The sequence below is a fragment of the Periplaneta americana genome, chromosome 15 (genome assembly GCF_040183065.1).
Source record: "Periplaneta americana isolate PAMFEO1 chromosome 15, P.americana_PAMFEO1_priV1, whole genome shotgun sequence".
Classification (NCBI taxonomy): Eukaryota; Metazoa; Arthropoda; class Insecta; order Blattodea; family Blattidae; genus Periplaneta; species Periplaneta americana.
Window position 1 is genome coordinate 78759830 of NC_091131.1, and position 13456 is coordinate 78773285.

Consider the following 13456-nt stretch of genomic DNA (forward strand, 5'->3'; position numbering starts at 1 on the left):
CGTAAACTGAACACAACATTGTTTCAAACTTGGCAGAGCATTCAACTGCTTCTTTCTTTTATTTTTATGGCTTCGGAAGTCATCCCAACTATTTTTATGAGAATTCGGGCGTCGTTCGAAATTTTTAAATATGCAAATGAAAGGACAGCATAGGGTAGACTACAGTGGAGATCAAACATCCACAAATGACACAGTGTGGGCAGGATATGTGTATATTGTATGTGCTACTTGAAAGAGCAGTATAGGGGAAACTCGGCTAATTCCGCAGTACGGTTAATTTCGCAGTAGTGCATTTATATGATTTTACTGCGGCTTTACAATAGCGTGAACGTAAGTTTTGAGAAGCTGTCAACAGGAGGCCTGTCCTCTGCAGTGTTATAGAAAAAAATCAAGGATATTGGTCGACGCCTCTGTCGGCAATACTGTGGAACATCGAAAGTTGGCTGTTTTTCGTGTTTTGCTGCACAGCTGTGAAGAAAGTGAGCATTGTTACATGTAAATTGTTCCTTTTATGTTACTTTCATAAGGTTTACTTTACTTTGCTTTACTTTACTTAGTTATTTAACGACGCTGTATCAACTACGAGGTTATTTAGCGTCGTTGGGATTGGTGATAGCGAAATGATTTGGCGAGGTGAGGCCAAGGATTCGCCAGATTACCTGACATTTATCTTATGGTCTCTTTATCTCATTTGGTAATGAAAGCTTTTGTCCATGTCTGCATACTTTGATAATACTGACTTACTTACAAATGGCTTTTAAGGAACCCGAAGGTTCATTGCCGCCCTCACATAAGCCCGCCAGCGGTCTCTATCCTGTGCAAGATTAATCCAGTCTCTATCATCATACCCCACCTCCCTCAAATCCATTTTAATATTATCCTCCCATCTACGTCTCGGCCTCCCTAAAGGTCTTTTTCCCTCCGGTCTCCCAACTAACACTCTATATGCATTTCTGGATTCGCCCATACGTGCTACATGCCCTGGCCATCTGGATTTAATGTTCCTAATTATGTCAGGTGAAGAATACAATGCGTGCAGTTCTGTGTTGTGTAACTTTCTCCATTCTCCTGTAACTTCATCCCGCTTAGCCCCAAATATTTTCCTAAGCACCTTATTCTCAAACACCCTGAACCTATGTTCCTCTCTCAGAGTGAGAGTCCAAGTTTCACAACCATACAGAAGAACCGGTAATATAACTGTTTTATAAATTCTAACTTTCAGATTTTTGGACAGCAGACTGGATGATAAGAGCTTCTCAACCGAATAATAACAGGCATTTCCCATATTTATTCTGCGTTTAATTTCCTCCCGAGTGTCATTTATATTTGTTACTGTTGCTCCAAGATATTTGAATTTTTCCACCTCTTCGAAGGATAAATCTCCAATTTTTATATTTCCATTTTGTACAATATTCTGGTCACGAGACATAATCATATACTTTGATAATATTTTTCAATAAACATTTTGATAAGAAATATGATAGATTTACTTCTTAATATTGCGGAATTAGCCGAGTCTCCCTGTGATAGTACGGTTGCCTAACGTAGGGTAGCTATCAAACATCCAGCGTTCCTGGGCTCTTACGTTACTGCCCCAGACAGATGGCATAATATGCAGATGAATCATAGCATCACATCTGCTACATCTCCTGGTCGACCTGAAACTATTGAAGATGATAGAAGAAGTTGAAACTAGTGAAGGCGATATGAGGGGAAAATCTCGGAAAAACCTCAAACAGGGAAGTTGTTTCAACCAGGACTTGAAGCCGGGCCCGCTCGCTTTACAGTTGGACATGCTAACCGTTACTCCACACCGATGGATTTGTGAGGATTTTACTCGGAGATCTTCCTATTTTTCCATTCGCCAGTCCACTAACGTTCAACACTCGCCACACTGCACCTTCACTCATCTCCGTCTCGAAAAATAGAGCACTTCTTCTATTTGCCTCACGTCGAATGAACTTTTTAGTAAGTTATTTTACGACGCTTTATCAACCTCTGTGGTTATCTAGCGTCTGAATGATATGAAGGTTATAATGATGGCGAAATGAGTCGAGTGTCCAGCGCCGTAAGTTCCCCAGCATTTTCTCTTAATGGGTTGAGGGAAAATCCTGAAAAAAAACTCAGCCAGGTAACTTGTTTCAACCAGAATTTGAACCCGGGCCCGCTCGTTGCAAGGTCAGGCATGCTAACCGTTACTCCTCAGCGGTGGACCGCCGAATCAATCGTCTGGCATTGTGAGTGTTCCTCGTGTTTTGTTCAAGAATTTGCAGATAATGGTGTTGGATTTCAAAACATATTCAAATATATATTTAGAGGTAACGGTGTTCCACAGGACCTTGCTTAACTAACATAGGCCTAATTATAGGCATGTGATATACGGCAGACCACCACTAGAAGTAAGGTATATGGATGTGATGGCTGGAGAGGAATGCGCAGTATGCAATTGGTGGGGCGGAATTACCCGGGCAGAAACGCAGACCATCAAGGGTGTACAAAGCGTCTTCACGCTCAAATGCTTAGGGATGCCTCACGTCCCATCCGTTACGCATCTCTATACCTCAACGCCCTAGATTTCACTATAGTCTCCTTATGGACTTCAATACTGAAGTACATTTATAACAAATCTGTGGACAATGGTTTTTTAAAGAAAAAATACTCTATTGTGGCTGAAGTGTGCCTCTCCTTTAATCTTCTTTTTCTTTATTATATCCTGTTTCTTCTCCTTTCGTTACTTATGTTTCTTCCATGGGGTTAGTCCTGTACCTTGGCACCATAACAATACGACAATTCACGTGGTGAAGTATTTTTCTCTGAGGTGACTTTTACTGCGTACGTAAGAAGCAATACTGCCAATCTGCTATGGTTTAAAGTTGTATGGATAAATGTTTGAAGATGATATGAATGGGTATTTGTATGGGATGGTAGCCACCGTCCAGGCTGGACAATGGCTGTTTTCACATAAAAAGTATTTCGACTATGGTTGTTTTATGAAAACTACTGAAAATTTCCACTCTTATAATATAGCCCTGTGGTGTTTTATCCTCTTAACAACTAATTCAGTAGATGGCCGCTACAATACGCTCACCCCAAGCTTAATATCTCAAATTTGCATTTTTGAACTATGGTTTCTTTAAAAGAAACCCTTCAATTGATTACCAATATCTGCTAGTCAGCTGTTACCTTTTGGGGAGGCGATTGGAGGTCTATTTCGGATCTTCCAGTAGACAATGGTTCTATTCATGTTGAAAACTCCACATGGAAATTATTCCTGGATAATGGGGTACATGTAATGGAGTGACCCGCAAATTCTCCGGATCTAATTCCCGTGGGAAACGTCTAGAGTATTTTGTATCGCACCGTGTATGCTGACGGAAAACAGTACAATAATGCCAGGGAGCTGCAGACAGAAAACATCTCTGCATGGAAATATATGGAGGTGTCCATGCTGTAGAAACTTGTGAACAACATCTATGATCGTGGATTTAAAATTATATTCAAATATCTCCTTCATTGGCTATTATGCCAGATGGTTGTATCATTTTGCAATAGTAATTGTGTGCATAAATTTTGCTTGTAGGCCTACGTTATGCAGCTATTATATTTAATTGGGATACAGTTTGTGACTGGCTTTATACCACAATGTGTAAGGTATGTCCAAGTAACATTTCTGTTTTGTGTATGTAATTTGTTATACAGATCTGCCTTGCCATAAGTATGGTGGTTGTATCATTTTGCAACACACCTGACTTACCATAATTTTAACCTGAGTCTCCGAAGTTGAAAACTAACCCTGTAACAGTTCAGTTAACAGTACATTTAAACATTTTTTTCTGTGCACAATTTACAATTCCGCACCATAGTTTTCGGATGTGCAATTCATTTTCACGATTCGAGCGATGAGACGCATGAAAACAGAGACAATAAAATCATAATGAAGTGTAATATTTACCGTTTCGCGCAGCTCTACGGTATTTAAAATAAACTAACATTTTGTGAAAATTTGGCTCAAACAAACTGTTTAAATGTTGACAGATGGGACGTCTGTTATTTTATGAACACAATCATGTAGGCCTAACCTTTGCCACTCGGGCACGGACGGATGCAAATGTTTGTTCAAATCACTCCGTCTCTCTAAAGCCTTTATTTTTTCAATTAGTCTACAGCTATTTTAGAGATAATTTCTCCCAAACCATTGGTGTTTATTTTCAATTCTACAAATTTCGGTTTTACTATTTGAAAAATTAATGGACACCTACTTATTGTACGTTTTACGTGTTTGGTGACATTTCGCGCGCGACACAGGTAGGCCCTATTACTAGGAAACATTTGCGTCTGGTTTGTGATAGAGTTGACATTCTATTCATGATTTAAAGCTAGACCTCGCAGACCGTTCACAATGCATTCTAATCATTTTATAACGCTAAATTCTCTGACAGTATGGGAAAATGTATGACAAAAGTTCGACAGTTGAGGGTAGAACTGGCCGAGGGGGAGGGAGTCGAGGAAATAAGGTAAAGAGTTATTTATTAGTGTTGTACTGTGTAGTATTAACACTGAGCTAATGAGGTAATTAGGGGATAATGTTATTTTTGTATTTGTGTCTTTTTTTCTATTTGTTTTTTAATTGCGTGTGTATATTTTTTATGTATTACCTTTATGTTTATTATTTGGATTATATGTTGCAGTTTCAATAAGGAATTGAATTGTTTATATATATATATATATATATATATATATATATATATATATATATATATATATATATATGTTTCATTGTGTTTTTTCCCATTTCATATCTTACATGTATTTTATTTTTATTATTTTTTGTGAAATTTGGTATGAAATTAGATTAGTTGTAATTGTGAGAATTAATGATAACGGTAGTAATAATAATAACTGTTGTTTTACTATTTTATTATTAGGTATTATTTTCGTTTTGAAGATTCCAACTGTGCATAGTTATAGCACGAATGGCCGTACGGGCTCGTGCGAAGGATCTTGTGTACATGAGTTTGTACAGTGCGATCGAAAAGTCCCTCCGCAGCTCTGTTAGTTCTACTAACTCTAGAATACATCCCTGTAGAAAGTTGGCACTCCTCCATTCATTCCGGTTTGACAACCTCACATCGCCAGTCCATCATATGCTTAGCGGTCAGTCAAGTGCACTTGAATTCTCTGGCTGGTGGATTCTTGGCTACACAAGCACTGCGGAGAGACTTCTCGATCGCACTGTATAATTTATTGTGTATCAATAAATGCACATTTAGGAACTGTCATAAAATGATTCCACAATGACCGTTCACAATGCGTTCTAATCATAAAAAAGATACTACAATGACCTTTAAATTATTTATGAATGTATTTAATTGATTTATTTTTACTGACATAGTTATGGCTTTAGGCCTTCTCTTCCACTCACCCAGTAGGCCTATAAAAATACATAGTAAGTATTATAAATAAGAGCAATAGAGAAAACAATGAAACAATAATAATAATAATAATAATAATAATAATAATAACAATAATAATAATAATAATAATAATAATAATAATAATAATAATAATGGTAATAATAGTAAGAGCAAAATGTAGATTTATTTAGATATATGTAATTCTAAAATTAGTGTTAAATAAGGTAATTTGGATGAAACGAATGATGAACATAATGAAAGAAAATTGATATATAAAAAATAAAAATTATATTCTACCAGAGGAATATTTCAAGACACATAATGTTCTAGAGACGAAAAGCAGTTTTTGACAATCGGCTTTTGAAAATAGTTAATAGGCCTATCTGACAGTCCCTTTATACTATGTACACTATAATAAGTTATTGTTACTATTTACACTATCATGAAGAAATTTTGTACAGGAGTTAGTATCATATACTTTTTGTGTACAAACTCTGATTATAACTGTAGGCTATGCTACCTGTAGGGCTAATTATTGTAGTATAAAGTTTCATAAAAATCTGTTAGTTATGAGAGAAGTTATTACTTTTGTTTCAATTAATTCCCTATACAGGGGTAGTACCTCTTATGGAAAAGTAAATATAGTTTGTAAAAATATATGCTACCTGTAACTTCCGTGCAATGTTTCATAAAAATTTGTTAGATAGTAGAGAAGTTACTAATTTTGTCTAATGTACTCGCTACAAAGTGGTAGTTTTCTTGTGCAAACATGATCAGAATTTGTACTCAAAATAAATATGGCACCTGTAAGGCCTGTACAAAGTTTCATAACAATCCGTTAGAATGCAGAGAAATTGTCAATTTTGTTCTGCTACTGCTTAGGTAGATTTGAGTTCTGATCCACAGTGCGTTTGTTAAGGTTAGAGAAAAATATGTCCAATGTATTCTTAACCTGATATTCGATGTTACGTAAATAATTTTTCTAGCTTAAAACACTCAAACAGTGATTAAAAACTTCCTCATTCAATTATTCCTTTCTGCTGTTAAGCCAAGCATGAAACAATTGTTGCCGCGTTACGTGCACGGGAAAAAATTAATTATTCATAAATGCTTTAAAACAAGGATTCAACACTGTAAATGACAATGTATTAAATGGTAAAACAATTATTGTAACCAGTCGTACTAGCTATATTAAAACTCACATTATATTTCGAACTTTAAAAATACATTTTTTTCAATTGTAATATTTAAGAAGAAAAATACTGTACAAACTTGAAATTGAAGTTACACTAATAAGAACGTGCATATTTGAACAGATTCCATGTCTCACAACACAATAAGTCACTAACAATTGGCTCTTTTTCACCCACATAGTAAGCCTCTCTTTCTACGCCTGAACAGGAACGTAAGAGTTAGAAACAAGTCATTGTTCATACCTTCTAAAACCAGCTTGCTGTTGAAAAAAGCAGTAAAAGCTATTCCTCAAAACATCCTTCAGATGTTAAATAACATGAATTTATATTCATCTATGCCTAACTAAAGAAGTTGAAATTCTATTTTTGTTCACCTAGATTAGGAAAAGTGCACATTGTGAGTCGTTTCACTATTATTGTGACTAAAGAATAAATCCATTCCCAATAGGATTTCATACAAAAACTAAGATCATAGTTTAATAAAATTCTAAGAAACTTTAGTACAATTGCTTTATAAGCATTTTTAGAAATATTTGGATTTTGCATTATATTCCCATTATACCACTGCTCCATTTTCGCAGTATGATCATTCCACTGATTTTGAATAGCCTTTGTAGTTTCAGTGGATCGTTAAAATTAGAAGTGGCAACATACCTGCCCTCAAAGCTGACGAGGGTTCAATTACGGACGCCAGAGTTCTGTTTCGAACTTGTGCTCTCAATAGACGCATGCCACGGCTCTGATATTTCAGCATGAGTTGCTAAAACCTCACATTTAGTCTTCGTTTGCCATAAAAGCGGCGAATATAGCTATGTTCTGCTCCGACTTCGGAGAACGTACAGGGAGCTGCCACGAGTAAACTCTCAGCGTTAAAAAGGGATTTGTGATTTTAGGTTACAGGAAAAGTGTTTGTGTTCATTAAAGCATAAATTAAACAAAACACATTTATCAATAAAAATAACAATGAGTAATATTTGTTATAACAAAACCATAGCATTTGACTCTGTTCAAAAAATTAACACAGTTCAATATGTTTTGAAGCTTTCTACTTAAACTTGAAGAGAGTTTGTACAGATACGGAAATAAAAAATGACCGAGTCTTGGTGACAGTCCTTCTATATCAGACGTCTCCAAAAGGGTACTCAGGAGTAAGCCCCTGAACGGAACCGAAGCCAATACGTAATGAGCGCGCTCCGCCTCACCCATCCCACCTGTACTGTACTCAATGTTTATGCGCAAACGAAGAGCAGTGGCGGACTGCCATTATCATTGTGTTGGTCGGAGTGTCCCACCTTTTGACAATGTCTTCTAATCATGGACGTAGTACATTCAAGGATGAAAGGGAAGAGAAATTTTTTTGTGTTAGTGGGGAGAATGTGAAATGCTTAATTTGTTCGAAAATTCTTAAGGATGTGTTCAAATTCAACATGCGACGACAATACTCGATTCTTCACAAAGGATATCATACAATTACAGGCATGTTGGACATGTGAAAATAATTTATTTTGAGGCCATCTGTATAACTGTTGCTTATACATAATCAGTATATTGCAATACGTGTACACTCAGTTCTGCATGACAAACATATAGTTTTTCGTTTAATTTTAGGTGAAATGCGTAGGCCTAAATATTTTGATAAATATAAAACAAGAAAATACAAAGACAAATCACACACGTGTCTTCAGTCTTAAACAAAAAAGCTTCTTGCTAGCTATGTTCTAGCTTGGAATATTAGAAAATCAATGAAGCCCTTTACAGAAGCATCATTTGTAAAATCGTGCATACAGGACGTTACTAAAATACTATGTCCTGAACAAAGTCAAAGTTTAAGAAAATTAAATTGTTTCCAATTACAGTTCAGAGAAGGAATTTCAAGATTGTAAATGTAATTGAATCTGAAGTCGAAACCACAATTAACCAGTTAGTAGCTTAATCACTTGCATTGGACGAAAGCACAGATAGTAATGACAAAGCTCACCTAGCTATTTTCATCCGAGTAGTTAGTGAACATTTTACTGTGTCTGAATGTCTTCTAGATGTAATTACAAAATACAAATGGAGAAGATCTTTTCCAGGCACTGAAAGGCACCATAGAACAGAAGAGGTTGAATTTGCAATGGCTTGTGTCAATAGCAACGACGGGGCTCCAGCTTTATAGTATGTCAAAATAATATACAAACATATGATATTTCTTATTCTTTTGATGTTATTATTTGTAAACATAAGCAGACTGTTGTCGCGATCCCCCACTGATCGCTTCCATCTGTTGAGGTACGAGTCTCTTCCCCTTCTCTAGCCTTACAACACACTGTGTTCGGCGGGCAGCATCGAGAGCACGAATGACGATACTCTTTTTGGAGACCTCTGTTCTATATCTAGGAAACAAACTTCACAAGACTCTCCACAACTAGCATTATAGGCGTTCCTCTTTACTGCACATACACAATACGTTGTACCTGGAACAGTAAAATTAGGCAGCCCATTTATTTTTTTCTGGAACTGTTACAAGTGTTGTATATTTACGTACGAGTTATAGTGTGATTCACGAATAATTTACATAATTTTAGAAGATAACCCCTCAGGATATTGTAGTAAGATTATTTTTATAACACAGTTCAATTTTGAAAAATCGCATATTTATCGTTCTTTATATGCCGATTAAAAGAACATTTCAGAACAGGTGTAATAGCATTTTCACACCAAAATCCGCACATACTTGTCATCATGAATTGAACTTGGAAAACTGAGAGGACCGTGTGTACCTAGGAAGTCTTGATAAGATTTATGTTTCTCTTGCTTATCATTCCAGAGTTGAAGCGCGGTTCACAGGAGCGAGGTACTGAGGAGTAGGAAAATTCCGATAACACAGCAGCTGCTGAATGTCGGATCCATAATATTATAGAAGCGATTCCTATTAAAATATGAGTACCTCCTCAATTTATTTACATTAGTCATTAGAGTCATACTATATGCAGAATGTCCGATTTATCTTGCTCATCCAAAATAATTACATATTTCTTAGGCACAAATTGAAAACTTGTTTCTCACAAAGTTGTTTAAGTAAAACAGAAAGTTAATTCCATGGATAAGTTATATCTTTCTTGTAAGCTTGTTCATTAAGGAGATACCACTAATAATTTTATTAATTTAAATATCACATTTAAGCCTACATTTTATTCAATGAATCATTTAACCTTATTAAGGCATGTTCAACAAATTTCACAATATACCATACTTATAAGCACAACATTGAGGGATGCAAAATAATGTGGAACTCATAGTGTACTGGTACGTACATACTGGATGTACTGAGAGTCCGAAGTCCGAAGTTAAAGTTAGATAATCCTACTGCAACAGAATATTTACACGTCCTGCTCAAAGTGGTGACCATTGGAATTAATGAATAATTTCAATCTTCAGGTCGGTGTAAAAATATAATTTGATTAAAATAAATAGTTTTCAGAGAATACAAATTGTTTTCATCTCCTGAAACTTTGCAAAAAATGGACTTATTTTCTTTCTGTACCGACTGTTTGAATTAAGTTACTTTAATACATTGGCAATATATTTCTTTACGTAGTTCATTTTTAAGAACTCTCATTCAAAAGACACGAATAAATTATATTACTGATGGCGTACCTAATGACAAAATTGTTAAATAAAGCCACGAATATTTTCTGATTATGGAAATAAGTTGCAATTATCCATGTATCAGACATAATGTTAGAAATAATAGATAAAAACAGTTCATTCTAATCTCAAAAATTAAAAGTAAATACGATGATCAATCCAAAAGTAATGTCCAACATTTTTATTAAATTTATTTTTTCTTCTACACCTCTGAAATTTATGGAGTCATAGATGCATCCTTCCTGCTTGTATTCTCATTTAATTTAAGTCGTTCCCGTGAGTGGCGCCGTACTCCTTCAAGATGGCTGTTGTACTCGACAGTCGTCAGAAACAACGTGCTGTTATCGAGTTCCTGTGCTATGTGAGAACGAGACCGTGGGAAACATTCACAAGAGGTTGAAAAAGGTGTAGCCTATGGAGATGCAGCTGTCGATCGCAGTAGCCTACGGTTAGGCGGTGGGAAGCAGAATATCTGGTGAAAGTGGGCACGCCAATATTCGGGATACTCCTCGCAGCGGTAGACCCTGCAAGGCACGAAGTCCTGACAGTGAACAGCGCGTTAGCAACATGGCTGTGGCTGACAAACGTTAACAGTGAAGGAATTGTCACTCCAAGTTGGAATAGGAGAAGCAAGTGTGCCCAGAATATTGAAACAGTTGGGGTTAAAAAAAAGTTTGTGCCAGGTGGGTTTCGAGGATGTTGACAGAAGCCCACAAAGAAACCCGAAAAACAGCGTACAGCGAACTTTTGGACCAGTATGAGAATGGTGGAGATGACTTTCTTGCAAGAATTGTGACAGGAGATGACAAGACCACAAACCAGATCAGAAAACTTGGTTGGATAACACTGAAACATCCGTCTTACAGTCCTGATTTGGAACCATACGATTACCATCTCTTTGGTAAACTGAAGGAATCCCTTCGCGGAACTAGGTTTGAAGATGAAACTCCCTCATGCACGCTACTAAAGAGTGGCTCAGACGTGTTGGTCCAGACATTTACCGTGAAGGTATACAGGCTCTAAGGTGGCGTAATGCAGTTGAAAGGAACGGGGATTATGTGAAAAAGTGACATTTGTTCCTAAATGATGTATCTACATTCTGTGAAAATAGCAAAGCTGTAGGATAAAAATGTAATAAATAAATGTTGTGCTCTACTTTTGGAATTATCCTTGTATATTTACAGGTACATTTCCTCTTATGCCAAAAGCGAATTAAGTTCAAAAAAATTTCAAAGAATTCAAATCCACAGTAAACAATCTGATTTCATTCTTAAATAAATTTATTCCCATAATTTTAGCGTGGGAACAAAACTGAGTCGTCACATTTTTAGTTCAGCAATATTTTCGATATAGATTTTCACTCTACATAACATCCTGCTTCATACTAAGTTTGGTACTGCTAAAGTAGGCTACATTTTCTAAAACGTATGTTTATATAAAGATTTATTTTATTAAAATCCATTAAAATTCTCAATCTTTGTTAAGACAACCCACACTCACATTATCGCTTGATGATAATATTACTTCAGTACACGTAATAATTTACATAATTCCAAAGTTAGATAAATTCCTTCCGAAAACCTTATACTAAGAGTATGCGATAAAATGTGTCTATACATTCATCCGTTTTACAACATTGCATCTCACATTATGCTCTAAAGATACAGAGCTGAAATGCTTGTTATTCAACGTGGAAGAGTGCGCTTTTGTTTACGACAAAGGAGGCTACAAAATACACTTACGGAACCTTTCAGAGGTGCGTTGGGAGTGTCTTAATTGTTTTAAAGTTATGAAACAGGTGTGTGTGTGTGTGTGGAACAGTATTCTGTATCACGTTAAAGAACCTCGTCTTGAGTTTAGTAAATGAAGTTCCAGATTCTCTATTCAATGTCTTTATCTCAAGATTCTGTCACTTGCTACAACTTGTCCGATACCCAAGTAAATACGAACGTAAAATGCTATGTAAGTTCGCGTAAATAGATAGGCCTAGAAGCTTCCAGAATTACACACAACTAGCGCAGTTTAGTCTACTGACTAGAAAGGTAAATAATGTTTTCTCCTGTCTCACAATTCAATAGGTAAAATGAAACACGTCCTTTCGCACAGTTTTATTGGTCAAAATGCAGTATAACGTAGTAAAAGTGAAATAGTCACCTAAAACTAATGGGCGCAAATAGCCACAGCAGCTGACGCGCCCTTTTTAAACCCTACTACTACCTAAAAATAACAGTAGCTACTGTAAAATACGAGTAGTATAGTTCAACATCAGTAAATATTTGCTGCAGCCATTAACTAAATTTCTGTGAATTACTGTATTTATTATCATAACACACTGCTCTCTTAAATTGACTGTAAGTAAATCAATGGCTTTCCCGAAACAAGCTATGAAATATTTCATATAAAGCAATTTTTATCTTGATAAGGAAGCAAAAACGAGCAAAATTGTATTAATTTTTTTTGTTTTACATATCTCGAAGAATAGCCCCATGAAATTAATGACATTACTTATGGTTTTACCCTTTATATTACCGATTATGATAATATTATGATGGTTATTACTAAGTCACCCACATGGTTTTTCAGATTTTAGGTACTACATTAAGGAGAAATGGCCGATAAATTTTACTTGGACCTTTTTATGCATGAGCAGATTTCTTTGAAGTGCAGCAAATCTACACGGGTCACTCAGTTTCATTTTCATTTGCTAGAGAGCAATGCCAAAGATTTCTTATCGCTCTTAAAAGTTCATTGCCCTCGGATCTAGTTGTAAAGTTGATATATTTTTTTTCATTTCATTTATTTCCATAGATCTTGCATTAGAAATTAAGCTTCAAAATGTGGAACAAGTGAAAATAACAAGATTACAGATACAATTATAATTTTTACAATTTTTACGATTTATTTTTACAATTTTTACGATATTTTACAATTTTTACAATATTTACAATTTTCTGCAATTTTTGTTTAATATTTTGGCGAGATGTAGTGAGATGAGGTGAGGCCCGAGGATTCGCCAAAAGATTACCTGGCATTTACCTTATGTTTGGGGAAAACCTAGGAAAAAAACCCAACCAGGTAATCAGACCAAAGGGGGTGAAATGAAGTGAGACCGACGACTCGCCCTAGAACATCCGGCATCAGTCCCACGGCTGGGGAAAACCTCGGAAGGAACCAATCAATGATAAGTACTAGATTTTAGACAGCGGAAAATTGTGCAAT